General features: G+C 42.2%; 1 pseudogene; it reads left to right on the forward strand.

Moving 5' to 3' along the window:
* Positions 1-670: 670 nt before the first annotated feature.
* Positions 671-13,652, forward strand: part of LOC110897048 — a 38,375-nt pseudogene continuing 25,393 nt past the window's right edge.

Here is a 13,652-nt window from a genome sequence, read left to right on the forward strand (position 1 = left end):
GCTGGGATAGATACCGGTATATGTCCAAAAGGGTGAGCCGAAGAACCCTCTCCAGGTCTAGCTGGAGGTGTAAACTGAGGGAATGAAAAGGAGGTATCAACGTGACGAGTATCCGTGGTCTGAGAGGGAATAGGTGGAACCTCATCATCAGCAGGAATCCACCCATGCTGGGCGTCCTCATCACATGGGTCCATCTGTGCCTCAAAAAGTGCATGATCAAACTGAACAGGCATAGGATCATGGTGGGGTGCAACAAGAGGGTCAACAGGTACATCAGCAATAAGTGGGGGATCAACATGATCAGCAGCAATGACATGATCGCCCTCCAACAACGGAGCATCCACAGGGTGATCATCAATAGGTGGGTCAGCAATCACAGGCTCAATAATGGGTGCGCCAGCATGAACTGGGTCATGCTCAAACGCAGGGTCTAGAGCGGCTACCTGCTCGGGGGCCATGGCAGGCTCGGGATCATCAAAGGCCATCTCAAAATCAAACTCAGGGTCGATGGGATCAACTGGGTCAACGGGGTCGACCGGATCCTCCATAGGCTGATCCATGGGTATAAACTCTATATCCTGATCTGGGTCGAATCCTGGGGGAAAGACAAGATCGGAATCCTCCTCAACATCAGGGTCGAAAGCAAAGCTAGGAGCAGGGGCAACAGAGGATGCTCTATCTGGATCTGAACCGTGAGAAAAGTGCTGCGCACTCTGAGTGTGTGATGGTGCGGAGGCCACAAACTCGAAAGAGTCTGGGACCGGTGAGTGTGCAGGTGACTCCTCAGCGGGAGCATCTGCGATCATCAAGAGATCACCAGCAGCAAGAAGGGCCTCGCCCTGAACCTCATCCTCCTCTAAGGGCTCGTCATCAAACAGATCGACGTCGCCATCAACGTCGGCGTCGAGAATATGAAGCAAGTGGTATGGGAGCAGGGTTCTCTACAAGCGGTAGGTCCCCGGCCAAAGGGCCATCAGCGAGCTCATCAGCACCATCAGGTAACGCAAAGGGCTGAAAGTCATCCTCGTCTGTGCTAGTAACGTCGGATGTGTGAACCTCGCGCTCTGAAGACTCTAGGTCGTCTGATACTATAGGTCTAGGGCCTGTGGTGTCTGAATCACATACGCACAAACATGTCGTATGGCACTGGTGATTCATGATGTCTGTAACATAAACACAAATATGCACAAATAATCAGTTAAACAGTCAGGTAAACACATTAGTCACCAATTAAGCAATCAAATAATTCTCCTAGTCCCACTAGCCTCCCAGCCTCCCAGACTGACTTTCCTAGTCCCACTAGCCAAATTCTCCCAGCCTCTCAGACTGCTCTTCCTAGTCCCACTAGCCAAATTCTCCCAGCCTCTCAGACTGCTCTTCCTAGTGCCACTAGCCAAATTCTCCCAGTCTCTCAGACTGCTCTTCCTAGTCTCACTAGCCATCTACCTCGATCTCTTAGACCGAGCCTCGGCCTCCCAGACCGAGCCTCAGCCTCCCAGACTGAGCCTCAGCCTCCCAGACTGAGCCTATAAATAATAAATAAAATGTGCTCAACATTTGTTTATAAAAACGTTTTGGATCTGGACTTAAGTAGTATGCAGTAAAAATGTTTTCGTGAGAGCCCTAGTGATCATAGTCTATTCTCGAGAAGGAATCCTAGTTCGCTATGATCAGAGCTCTGATACCAAGCTGTCACACCCTGGCTTTGCGGAAGCGTGGTTAATTTGGTGTGACTTCTTAAAACCATAGCATAACCATAACAAAGCTATATGAAATAAAACCATTCAAGATCATCCATTAAATTAAGTTTAAAAAAAAAACAAATACAACAACATTGTCTCAACGGAAACACATCCTAACGACATAAACATTGTTCAACAAACACAAACATCAACATAAACACAGTTTAAGGACTGTGACTTGTCCAGGAAAGAGTCACATTCCCTAAACCCGGATGACCTCGTACTAGTGCAGCGGGAAAATGTGTCATACCGCGCCAGATCCTTTAATTCCCTGAAATACATGTAAGTTGGAAAAATCAACAATAATGTTGAGCAAGTTCATGTGTAAGTGAGTAAATAAACCTTTGTATGTAAAAACAATCCTGGTATGTAGCAAATAAGGAAAAAGAGATCACCAATGGGTTGCAAGGCCATTGATATGTGTGAAGTGCAAGTAGGGAGACTCAAACCTAGCGGATTTATGCGTCGGGCACAAAGTCACCCCGAGGTCCATTTCTAGTTTGGCCTGGGGCTGGGCTCGCTACACCCAGATAGATCTACCGCTCCTGTCCCTCGGTCCTACCATGAGGACTAATGGCCTCATGTTGCTCCTACCCACTCACATGATCTAAGTAGTTAACCTCCTTACGCTAACCATACCATGTATAAAGTACTTGTAATCATAGTAACATGTATTTCACCCCCGTAGTTTAGAAAACTGAAAACAGTTAAGAGAAAAGGGGGACATGAACTTACAGTGGTGCGTCTCTACCAAGTATATCTCTTGCTCAGGAAGCTGTGCGACGACCTACACGTACTAACTCTATTAAACGGATGGCCGTGCCTTAGCTTTATGGTTTAAGTTTTTGGGAAATAGTTAGACAACTATTTCGTGTTTACATTCTGTATATACAATGTAATTATTTTCCTTCCCAAGGATGGGGGATTTAATACATGTGTATTCGAAATATATCTTTAAGTCTCACTTAAAATATATTTTATTTCTAACTCCAAAATATAAATATTCTTCTCAAAAATATTATATTTTCTATTACATAAAATTTTCCCAAAATAATATCTTGACAAAATACGCGTTCAGTCATATTTTCTTAAAATGCGTAAGTTACGTTTTAATGATCGAGTGGTAATAATAATTACCGGTGTAACTTATATATTTATGGTAGAGGCGTTCGTATTACTTTAGATTCGTTAACATTCGATAGTATTATTTTTACCCTAAAAATAATATTTGTGTACTTCACAAAATAATCATAAACACATATCAAGTGATGTTATGAAAAATATATACTAAATATATATTTACCAAGTTTTATTTTGTGAAATCCCACCTCCGATATTTTGTATACAAAGTCGTGGCGAAATCTATAATTTGAAAACGAGTCGAAAAGTATTTCTAACACTTGTGGCGAAAATAATTCTAAGTGTTAGGTTTTTGGAAAAATTTCGCCAGAGTTTCCTCTGTAACTGGAAGTGGCCACGCTTTCAAGCGTATCATTTTCTTTTATAAATCAAATCAACCATTTTCTTATTTAACCAAAACAATATTCAACGCATCAAACTAGTCAATAAACATGTAAATTGCAAAAATTACATGAACTTGTGATTTACTCAAAAATATGATGTAAATCCCATTACATTTAGCGGATCTTTATATAAAGCAATCCGATTTCGTAAAAACCTCGTTTTTAGAAAAATTCCGTCTTTACAACTTCTCGTCAACTTTTACAAAAATAGTTATTTTGTCGAAACTTTGTGCTACACAAGTGTTCACACACTTGTGTGTTCTAAAAATCATTCTTGTTAGTGTAAGATCCTTCTTTAGAAGACATGGTTTCTTTGACACTCGGTCTTTTGAAAATACCGCTTGTAGATCCGTAGATCTACTAGTTTTAAACACTATTCCGTAAGTAAAACCATTTTACACAAGTTCAAGTTTCGTGTGTGGTAGAGTTTCATCATTTAACCCTTGTTACACTTAAACTAACTTTATGTCATAATCCTTGATCATGACCAATCGGGGTTAAATGGTGATCCAAGCTACCACAACATAGATCGGGCCTAAATAACTACACAAATCAAATACTACAAGATTTACACAACAAACAAGCTTTTAACCATTACTTTTAGCATTTTTAGAAGACTTTTATGCATCATCTTGTAAGATTACGAGTTTTAACCATTACATATCATTTTAACCATCTTAAAATAGTTCGAGAAGGTGATTCAAGCAACTTACTACTAGCTCGAGGCTAGGGAAGAATCTAGACGCAAAATGAGTGGATAAAAGCAATAGGGTGAGGTCCTTCGCCTTCCGAATGCACCAAGCTTCCTTGTAGGTGACCCATGACACTTGAATGATCTTGGAATGGCTTGAAGGAAATCAAAAGATGGATGGTTGCAAGTGTGGGTGTTCGGCCGAGAGCCTTTGAGAGAGAGGGAGAGTGTGTTGTTGTGAATTGTGAAGTGAATGATCATGTGTGCATAAGTTTGATCTTATAGGCAATTACAAGTTCTTTAACCATGAGTCCAAGTGTTCCCTTGATATTAAACAAGTTTAATAAAATAATCAAGAAGGACAAAAGGGTGTCCCCCCTCTTGGGGACGGTTTAGTTAGGGGGGGGGGGGTAATTCGGTTCAAATCCAACCAAGTGTTAGGATATAGTTAGGTTAATCTAGTTAGTTTAGTGATTAACCCGGTTACTAGTGTGTTGTGTATTACAGTGGGTGTTAGGGTATTCAGGGACCCTAACTGGCTCAGATAAAGGTAAATAATGTTAATGGCAATATTTTCATGTCCCGGGTAAAGTCCGGTTGTTCGGTTGGATAGTAATCCGTTAAAGCGCTTAACAAAGCTTTAAAGTGTCGTTAATATTAATTTTAGTGACACAACTTATCCCCGACACTTTGGAAAGTGTCTAGTAATATTTTTCTCATGTTTTGGCACTTTATGAGTTAACCAAATGCTGAATTTTTAGTTAATATGCTGAATTTTGTACTTAGAGTACGTTTTAGGCACATCCGATCACTGTAACTTATTCCTAGAGACGCAGTTCTACAACCCTTGTTTCCCTACACTCACTACTAGTGTAGTAAAATATTTCTGGTTCATACAGGCCTTAGAGGCAGTATCTGCATGGTGCTGGTTATAACAGCACGTTCAATAGGTTATTCGTTCATTGTGCTACTGTGCTTTTGTGCATCATGTTTGTCACTAAGGTTCAGCATGTAAATAATGTAGTGATGGTAAATAGAGTATGATGCAAGTATGTACATGTATCAACATTCAAGTAGCAGTTTATCCACAATTTCAGGTAAGCACAGTAATTAAGCAGTAATTAATTATTAATTAAGTCATACGGATACCTGGTTTAGTGAGGGTTGTCACAGAACCCACTATATACGGCAACTGTACGGAACTTGCATTGAGCAAGCACACCACCATCGTCACTCTAGTCGTCTGGATTTTGATAAGGGATATTAGGATCTATGAGTTTTGCACAGGTGATCGGGCATGAAGGCCCACCTAGCTACGTATGTGGATCAGGTTTGACTTCGAGGAAAGTCCAGGGGAAGTATCAACAACCAGAAACACCCATATGGAAATGAGAACAGACTGCCACGGATTTTGTCACTGGTCTACTTACAACTCGAAATGGAAACATTATCACCTGGGTGATCATTGATGGACTCGAGTTACCAACACACTCTATTGTAATCAAGGAAACTGACGAATCTACACAGCTTGTGAATATTTCTCCGAGAGAAACGGCTTTTAGGCACGATGTGCCAACTCCTGTTACCTCCAATTTTGATCTATATCTGACTTATGACGGACAAGATACCACACCCTTGGCTCACGTCTAGAATAAGCATTATCAATCACCGTAGGATAAGCGGTCTAAGTAAACGAACCATACTAACACTCGAAGACATGCTGCGAGCATGTGTATGGCTAACTTTAGTAAATAGTCGGAAGGACACTTATCTTTGGGTGAGTTCTACTGTAGCCATTGCTGTTTTTGTATGCATACAGCTCTGTTTGAGGCATTGCACGGATGATGATGCCAACTTCCTTGTTGGACTAAAGTGGGTGACAACCTAATCACGGGTCCAGGACTTGTACTCGAACTCTTGGGAAGGTTGATTGGATCAGAAATCGTTTGGCGGCAACGCGTGGCCGTCAGGAAAGTTGATAAGCTTAGGAAACACTGGGGGTTCGCTGTAGGCAATTGTATCATGTTGAAGTCTCACCCTAGGAGGGTGTGGTACGCTTGGGAACCATGGCAAGCTTAATTTACGTTACGATGAATCATTCAGAATTTTGGAAAGAATCGATCACGTGGCCTACAAACTTGAGTTACCTGACGTATCGAGTAGGGTTCACCATGTCATTTATGTCTCGAATCTAAAGAAGTGTTGTTTGATGAAACACTTGTGATGCCCCTGCTAGCGCCTAAGGCCAACGACAAGTTACAGCTGTCGTGGAATCTACTGGAATTATGGACCAGGATGACAAGAATTGTTAGCATAGTCAATTTCTAATCGTGAGAGTTCGCTGGAACTCGAGACGTGGACTGAAGTTTATGTGGGAACGCAATGATCGGAGACAAGCTCTAGTATCCTCAGTTGTGCGAGCGGTCGAATCAATTTCTGATAGCCTTGGCGAATTTCGGGACAAAATTTCTTTCAAGTTGGGGATGATGTGACAACGCGAGATTTCCAAGGCCTTTCCTCTATGTATCACTTGTCCACACGGGTTGTTGTTCACGTGAGTATGATCAGTTTCTTGGGCCGAGATCCAACATCATTCACATGCAAATTTCTAAAATTGTAATTAATGGACAGACAATGAACGAAAATTATTGGGCCAATCGATATATTGAATTAACACATAACATCTAGACCTGACAACCATGTGCGTGAGTTATGAAAGTCATCTTGTGGTCCAATTAATATATAGTGGATTCTCAGTTCATAATCACGTGAAGGTTGTTAATAGTGGAGTGTATCCATGCATGATTGGGCCACCCAATTGAGTCTTGCATTAGGGGGTCGGCTTTTAGCTTAACATTTATACATATATAGGCTACGTATTATAATAACACAATTATACCCCAAACCCTAGACTCCCCTAATCGCACATGGCAGTGGTAGACCCCCCCAATCGAGGCAATCATATATTTTCGAGACATCATCTCAGTTAGTCGAGCCCACTGATTTGTAAGTCCGTATTCATGTTATTTGGTATTGATTTGATCTTGTTCATATGTGCGTTCTATATGTATACAATGATTATGTATGTGATGCATGCGAAGAAGATCCGGTCGAAGTGTTTTGGGTAAATGTTTAGGGCTTTAATTACTAGTTATTATTATTGTATGATGATTGATAAATAATGCATAACCAAGGTATGTTATAGTATGATTGATGACTTGCTGGTGTGTGTAGACAACCCATGCGTGTTTTGTGGTTATTAAAACTTGGTATGTAAAATTGTGTGGTATGTGATTCTTGCATGATCTATAGTTGACATTGTGACAACTCGAGTTTTCAAGATTCCGCTTTCGCATTTATTACGCGTTTATTGTTTGTTTGGTTGTTTATTTGCACAATTGGTTTACGATGAAACTGTATACGTTTGATACAATAAAGTGTACTGTAATTGTGCATGGTTATGTATTACTTGTGAATGATTTGACAAATACTTAAATGTGGTTGTGAAACTGTAAATTGTATATCTTGTGCATGAAATATGTGATAGATAATTCCTTAGGGTGCTTTGTGCGAATAGTGAAACTTTAACAACTTAAAACCCTAATCTCCTTCCCTAATCATTCACTAATCATCACACAAGAATCAAAACACGTACCCTCATATTCTCTAATCCTCTCTACAACCATCTTCTTATCATTCTTGGCTTCACAAGTCTTTTGGGCATCAAGCTTGATCTTTCAATCCATTTAGAATCAATCAAGGTAATTGTTTAATCATTGTTGGTTGTTAATTGTTGATTGATTAATGCATGTAAACCCTAGTTCTTCATATGATATTCTGTGTTAATTGGTTTGATTCTGATTATTGTGAATTGATGTTGATTGTTGTGTAAACATTGCCTGATGTAAGATACGAGAATGGTAGAATGATTGATTAAATTGAGTATTGCTATGCAAAGCATGAAGTAGGGTTTTGATCGTAATATTGAAACGTAACTGTTAAATTGTTCATTCTATGCTTTTGTACGTGACTAGGGTTTGAGTTTTGAATGATGAATCATAGTCCGAACTTTATTAACATATGCATGTGTCCGACCTTCAATAGACTTGTTTAGTCCGAATATCTTGAAGCCTTTATGTCTGAGTTTTTGTGTTATTCATGCCATATCCGACTTTCACATAATGACATTGAGTCCGAACTTTTAAGGCATTGTAGGATCGTTTGCTAACCCGATGAGTCGTTCAGAAGAGAACTTAGACTAGTTCAGAGGCGGAATTCATTGAATTAGTCTTTGTAAAGCTTGATTTCACACTTTAACGTCTCCTTTATTGATTCACTGACTGATTACAAGCTCGTGGAGACAAATGGACAGGGCTTCGCCTTTACACACCCTAACCTCTACCTGGATCGCTCATATGGACCTCTATATATAGACATTGGGGATCGCTTATAAGACCTGGTCCAATAAGCGACCCATACACTTGCCACATAAGCGGTCCAGCCCAATGACACATTAGCGGTCCAGCCTAATGACATATTAGCAGTCCGACCCAATGACATATTAGCGGTCCGACTATCTAATTGGGCCACAAAAGCAATCTAAAGCTCAATAAGCAATCCTATCCTAATACATGATTTCTCGTTTACTGTTCACAATACAATCAGCCCTATCCTAAGACTCGAACGAAGATGTAGTCGACAGACAACTGCACCAACAGGCATCAAGCATAGGGTCCGAGTTTTGGGAGATGAGCTCTTGTCCGACTTTGTTGTATAACCTGTATCCCGACTTTTAAATCAACACATGGTCCGACCTTTATATATGTAACATGGAGTTATAAGATCCGAGTTTTTAAAGGCATGTTGTCCGAGCTTTTGCTTGATATGAATTGTTCAAATTTCTAGACATAAGGATCCGACTTTTATATTGATTGCTAGAGTCCAAACTTTTAGTAAACCAAGTGTGTCCGAATTTTAAGTGGCTTGCAAGAGCCGACCTTTAGGTGATATAAAGGAGTCCGACTTTCATAGATGGATGTGGTCCGAGATTCATGGCAAGGGCTATAAGTCCGACCTTGTTGGATGAGCTTGGTCCGAGTTAAGGGCTTGAAGCCCTGTCCGAGTTTGTGAAGGCCTCCACCCCCCCCCCTGTCCGAGTTTTAAGGTAGGGAAGCCCCCACCCTTAGTCCGACTTTTGAAGGGGAAGCCCCATGTTCCTTTGTCCGAGTTTTTAGGCCACAAACACAAACCCCTTGGTCCGAGTTTTACAGTGCATGTGATCAGAAGTTTATAAGTCTTATAAGTGGTCCGACTTTCTTATGATGTTGAATGTGATCCAAAGTTTATAAATGATATATGTGATCCGACCTTCTTATGATGTGGTATGTGGTCCAAATATTGATTGTTATATTGTTCCGATCTTATGATTGAATATAAATATAATCCGACATTTGATAATGAGCACATGATCCGAGCTTGTTGATGCTATATGTATGAATAGGTGAATAGGTGTCGGAGTTATGACAAACACCAGTGATAAAGCTTACTGTATGTTTCTGAATATAATCGCATGCTACTGTTCATCACTGTATGTAACTGTATGATATTGTATGTTGCCGGATGATATCGTATACGTGAACAAACTATCTCATGCTATTCAGTACACAATTATCACACGAATCACATTTATTGGGATACCAAGGACTGGTAAACCCTAATTGAATGAAAAGCTTGAGTTGCATGAATGTGATTAGTTGCTTATGTGATACATGATGTTAACTGTCTAACGCTTTGTGCCATAGATTACCTGCGTATCGTTACGAACATGAACTGATTTATTACACGTGCATCCAATAGGACTTGACTGATTACCTGTGAGCACGTATTTAGCATACCGAGCAAACCAAGGTGAGTTCACACAGCCAAGGCATGGGGTTCCCAGGGTGGGAAGGGGATTGATTTATTTACTTGTACTTCCCTAGATAATGGAACGTAGTGATATGATCCTCGGGCGAGGAAGGTGATTGGTTAAGATACTGCTAGACTAGTGATGCTTATAGAACTGATCTTCGCACACACGCCAGGATTGGCTGCGATAATATGACTGATCTTCGCACACATGCCAGGGTTGGCTGCGATAATATGACTAATCTTCGCACACATGCCTAGGAAGGCTGCGAACTATACACTAAAACTTCGCACAGGTGCCGGGTGGCCGCGATACAAACATACCTAGTCTAGAATACTTGAGAACTTTCCCTAATCTTCGCATACATGCCAAGAGGGCTGCGATACGAACTAATACGATACATGACTTAATGAACGAACACAAGGCTTACTATACTATTACAATTACTGAACTATTAACTGTGAACTCGCTCAACTAGTTGTTGACCCTCTGCTGCATGCCTTGCCGGACCTTAGGTACTTATGGAGCTTGCACAGGAAGGAGCATGTCGTTGTGGAGTATGGATCGTGGTTGTTATGTTAAACATTATAACACTTGAACTTATTACTTACACTGGGTTTTCATACTTATGCTTCCGCTACACTTTGAAACTATAATTACGTTTTGAACACCTATCGTATTGAATGATTGGTTTGCATTTATTTTACTTGATATTAATTACATGTTCAATATGATTGGTGGCTTGATCCTGGTCAGTCACGCTCCCAAGCGGTGATACCCCGCGTGTGGATTTTGGGGGTGTGACAGATTGGTATCAGAGCCATTGGTTATAGAGAACTTGGTTTTAATACGGGAAAACGTTTTTATTAAAACCAGACTATAACCAGAACAGTGCTCTCAACGATCCACAACGACGCTTCGCTCCACGTGCAAGACTCAACATCCTAGGTAATAAGGTTTATGTTTATTGCCTACATGCTAGAATTACATAGAACTTTGCTCGTGGTATGCTTAGATTACATTACTCACTACTTGTTATTGCTTGAGAACACCTACGTGCTTACACTCTTCTGTCATCGCACTATTCGCGAACCCCTCTCACTTACGTTACATTTGCTATGAAGATCATGTCTAGACGTGTTAACATGACTCGAGCCCAGTTGACGGCTCTCATTAACAAACAAGCTGCTGCGACGCTTGCAGCCGCACAAGCAGGAGGTATAACCTGCTATTCCAAACCTATCCTAGGATGTTAGATCCTACTCTCGTGACCCAACTCTCGCGCTTAACCTTGACCTACCTTTCTCGCGCAACGGGTCAGAACCACAACAACCTGTCTGCACATTCAAGAACTTCATGGACTGTCGTCCAAGCACATTCAGTGGCACATTCAAGAACTTCATGTGTGAATGCCCTGAGGCTCGCAGGGTCAAGTACGCCACTGGTACTTTGGAAGGAATCGCGCTAACCTGGTGGGACGCGCAAATACAGATACTAGGGTTGGCAGCTGCTAACGCCACCCCCTGGAACGAATTCAAAGAACGCATTAAAAGGGAATACTGTACGCATGATGACATCCAGAAGTGGGAAGTGGAGCTTTACCATTTGAAAATGACGGGGTCAGAAATTGAAGCTTATACGAAACGGTCGAACGAACTGGCCATCTTGTGTCCAACCATGGTGGACCCTCCAAACAAGCGTATCGAATTGTACCTCAAGGGTCTAGCCTCAGAGATTCAGAGCCATGCTACATCGGCTAACCTCGACAATATCCAAGACATTCAGCGTCTTGCTCATCGCCTCACGGATCGGGCAGTGGAACAGAACAGGCTGCCTAGTTGTATCAGCGCTATTACTACCGCTACCACTTCTGCTACTCCCGCTACTCCTAGTGACAACAAGCGGAAATGGGATGGGTATTCCAGCAAGGTTTCCGCTACCGTTCAGTCTCAAGCTCAGCAGCAGCGCAGGAATAGTGATCACCAGAGCCCGAGTCAGCCAACTTCTGGTGGTCAAGGGCAGGGTGGATATCGGGGAATTCACCCAATGTGTAACAAATGCAACAGACACCATGGTGGTTAGTGCAACGAGGGACATTGCCAGAGGTGTCTCAAGATGGGCCAAGAAGCTAAGGATTCAGGAGCCCACGACCTGCAAATCAGAATCACCAGCAGCAACAGCAAGCAGAAATCCTATGCAAAGAAAAGATTGTTCGCATTCCTCGTTCTGGCCAAGAACCTCTCGAAGTTCAAGGCGACAAGAGTGGTGCTGTGGTTGGCATCACCTCTTTCTTGAAGGCTCAGAAATGCTTACGAAAGGGTCACACGGCCATTTTGGCTCTAGTTACGGGTGCATCAGCAAAGGAAAAGGAATTGGAGGATATTCCAGTTGTACGCGACTTTCCTCAGGTGTTTCCTGAAGATTTACCCGGTTTACCGCCTCATCGTCAAGTCGAATTTCAGATCGAGCTCGCTCCAGGAGCAGCATCTATAGCTCGCGCACCGTACCGTTTAGCTCCAACTGAACTGGAAGAACTTTCAAAGCAACTACAAGAGCTCTTGGATAAGGGCTTCATTCATCCAAGCTCTTCGCCTTGGGGAGCTCTAGTACTATTCGTGAAAAAGAAGGATGGCACTTTCAGGATGTGCATAGACTATCGCGAACTGAACAAGGTCACAGTGAAGAACCGCTATCCTCTTCCACGCATTAACGATCTATTCGACCAGTTGCAAGGGTCGGGTTACTACTCCAGATTGATCTAAGGTCTAGTTATCATCAGCTGAGAGTCCGGGATGAGGACATCTCCAAAACCGCATTCAGAACTCGCTACGGTCACTACGAGTTCCTTGTCATGCCATTTGGGGTAACGAACGCGCCTGCCGTATTTATGGATCTAATGAACAGGGTATGCAAGCCCTACTTAGACAAATTTGTGATAGTTTTTATCGACGACATTCTGATCTACTCCAGGAGTCAGGAGGAACACGAGCAGCACTTACGTCTTATCTTGGAACTTCTTCGAAAGGAACAACTGTACGCCAAGTTTTCAAAATGCGACTTCTGGCTTCGTGAAGTCCACTTCTTAGGCCATGTGGTGAACAGGGATGGGATCCATGTCGATCCATCCAAGGTAGATTCGATCAGAAATTGGCCAGCGCCTCGCACACCAGCGAAAATACGCCAATTCTTGGGTTTGGCGGGGTACTACAGACGATTCATCAAAGACTTTTTCGAAGATCGCACAGCCGCTCACTATGCTGACACAAAAAGGTGTCACCCACCGTTGGGGAGATTCCCAGGAAACCGCTTTTCAGCACTTAAAGGATAGGCTATGCAGCGCACCTATTCTCTCATTGCCAGAGGGCACGGACGACTTTGTACTATATTGTGACGCATCGATACAGGGGCTTGGTTGTGTATTGATGCAGCGGGATAAAGTCATTGCCTACGCTTCGCGACAACTCAAAGTTCATGAACGGAATCACACGACGCACGATTTAGAGCTGGGAGCTGTTGTTTTCGCGCTCAAGATATGGCGACACTACCTGTACGGTACCAAGTGCACTATTTACACCGATCACAGGAGTCTCGAGCATATCTTCAAGTAGAAGGAATTGAACATGCGTCAACGACGATGGGTCGAGTTACTTAATGATTAAGAATGCGCCATCAAGTACCAACCAGGCAAAGCCAATGTTGTGGCTGACGCTCTCAGTCGAAAAGACCTCTACCTAGGCGGGTACGAGCTTTGCAGCTCACTATTCAGTCTGATCTTCCTGTACAAATAC

This window comes from Helianthus annuus, chromosome 12 (assembly GCF_002127325.2).
Source record: "Helianthus annuus cultivar XRQ/B chromosome 12, HanXRQr2.0-SUNRISE, whole genome shotgun sequence".
NCBI lineage: Eukaryota > Viridiplantae > Streptophyta > Magnoliopsida > Asterales > Asteraceae > Helianthus > Helianthus annuus.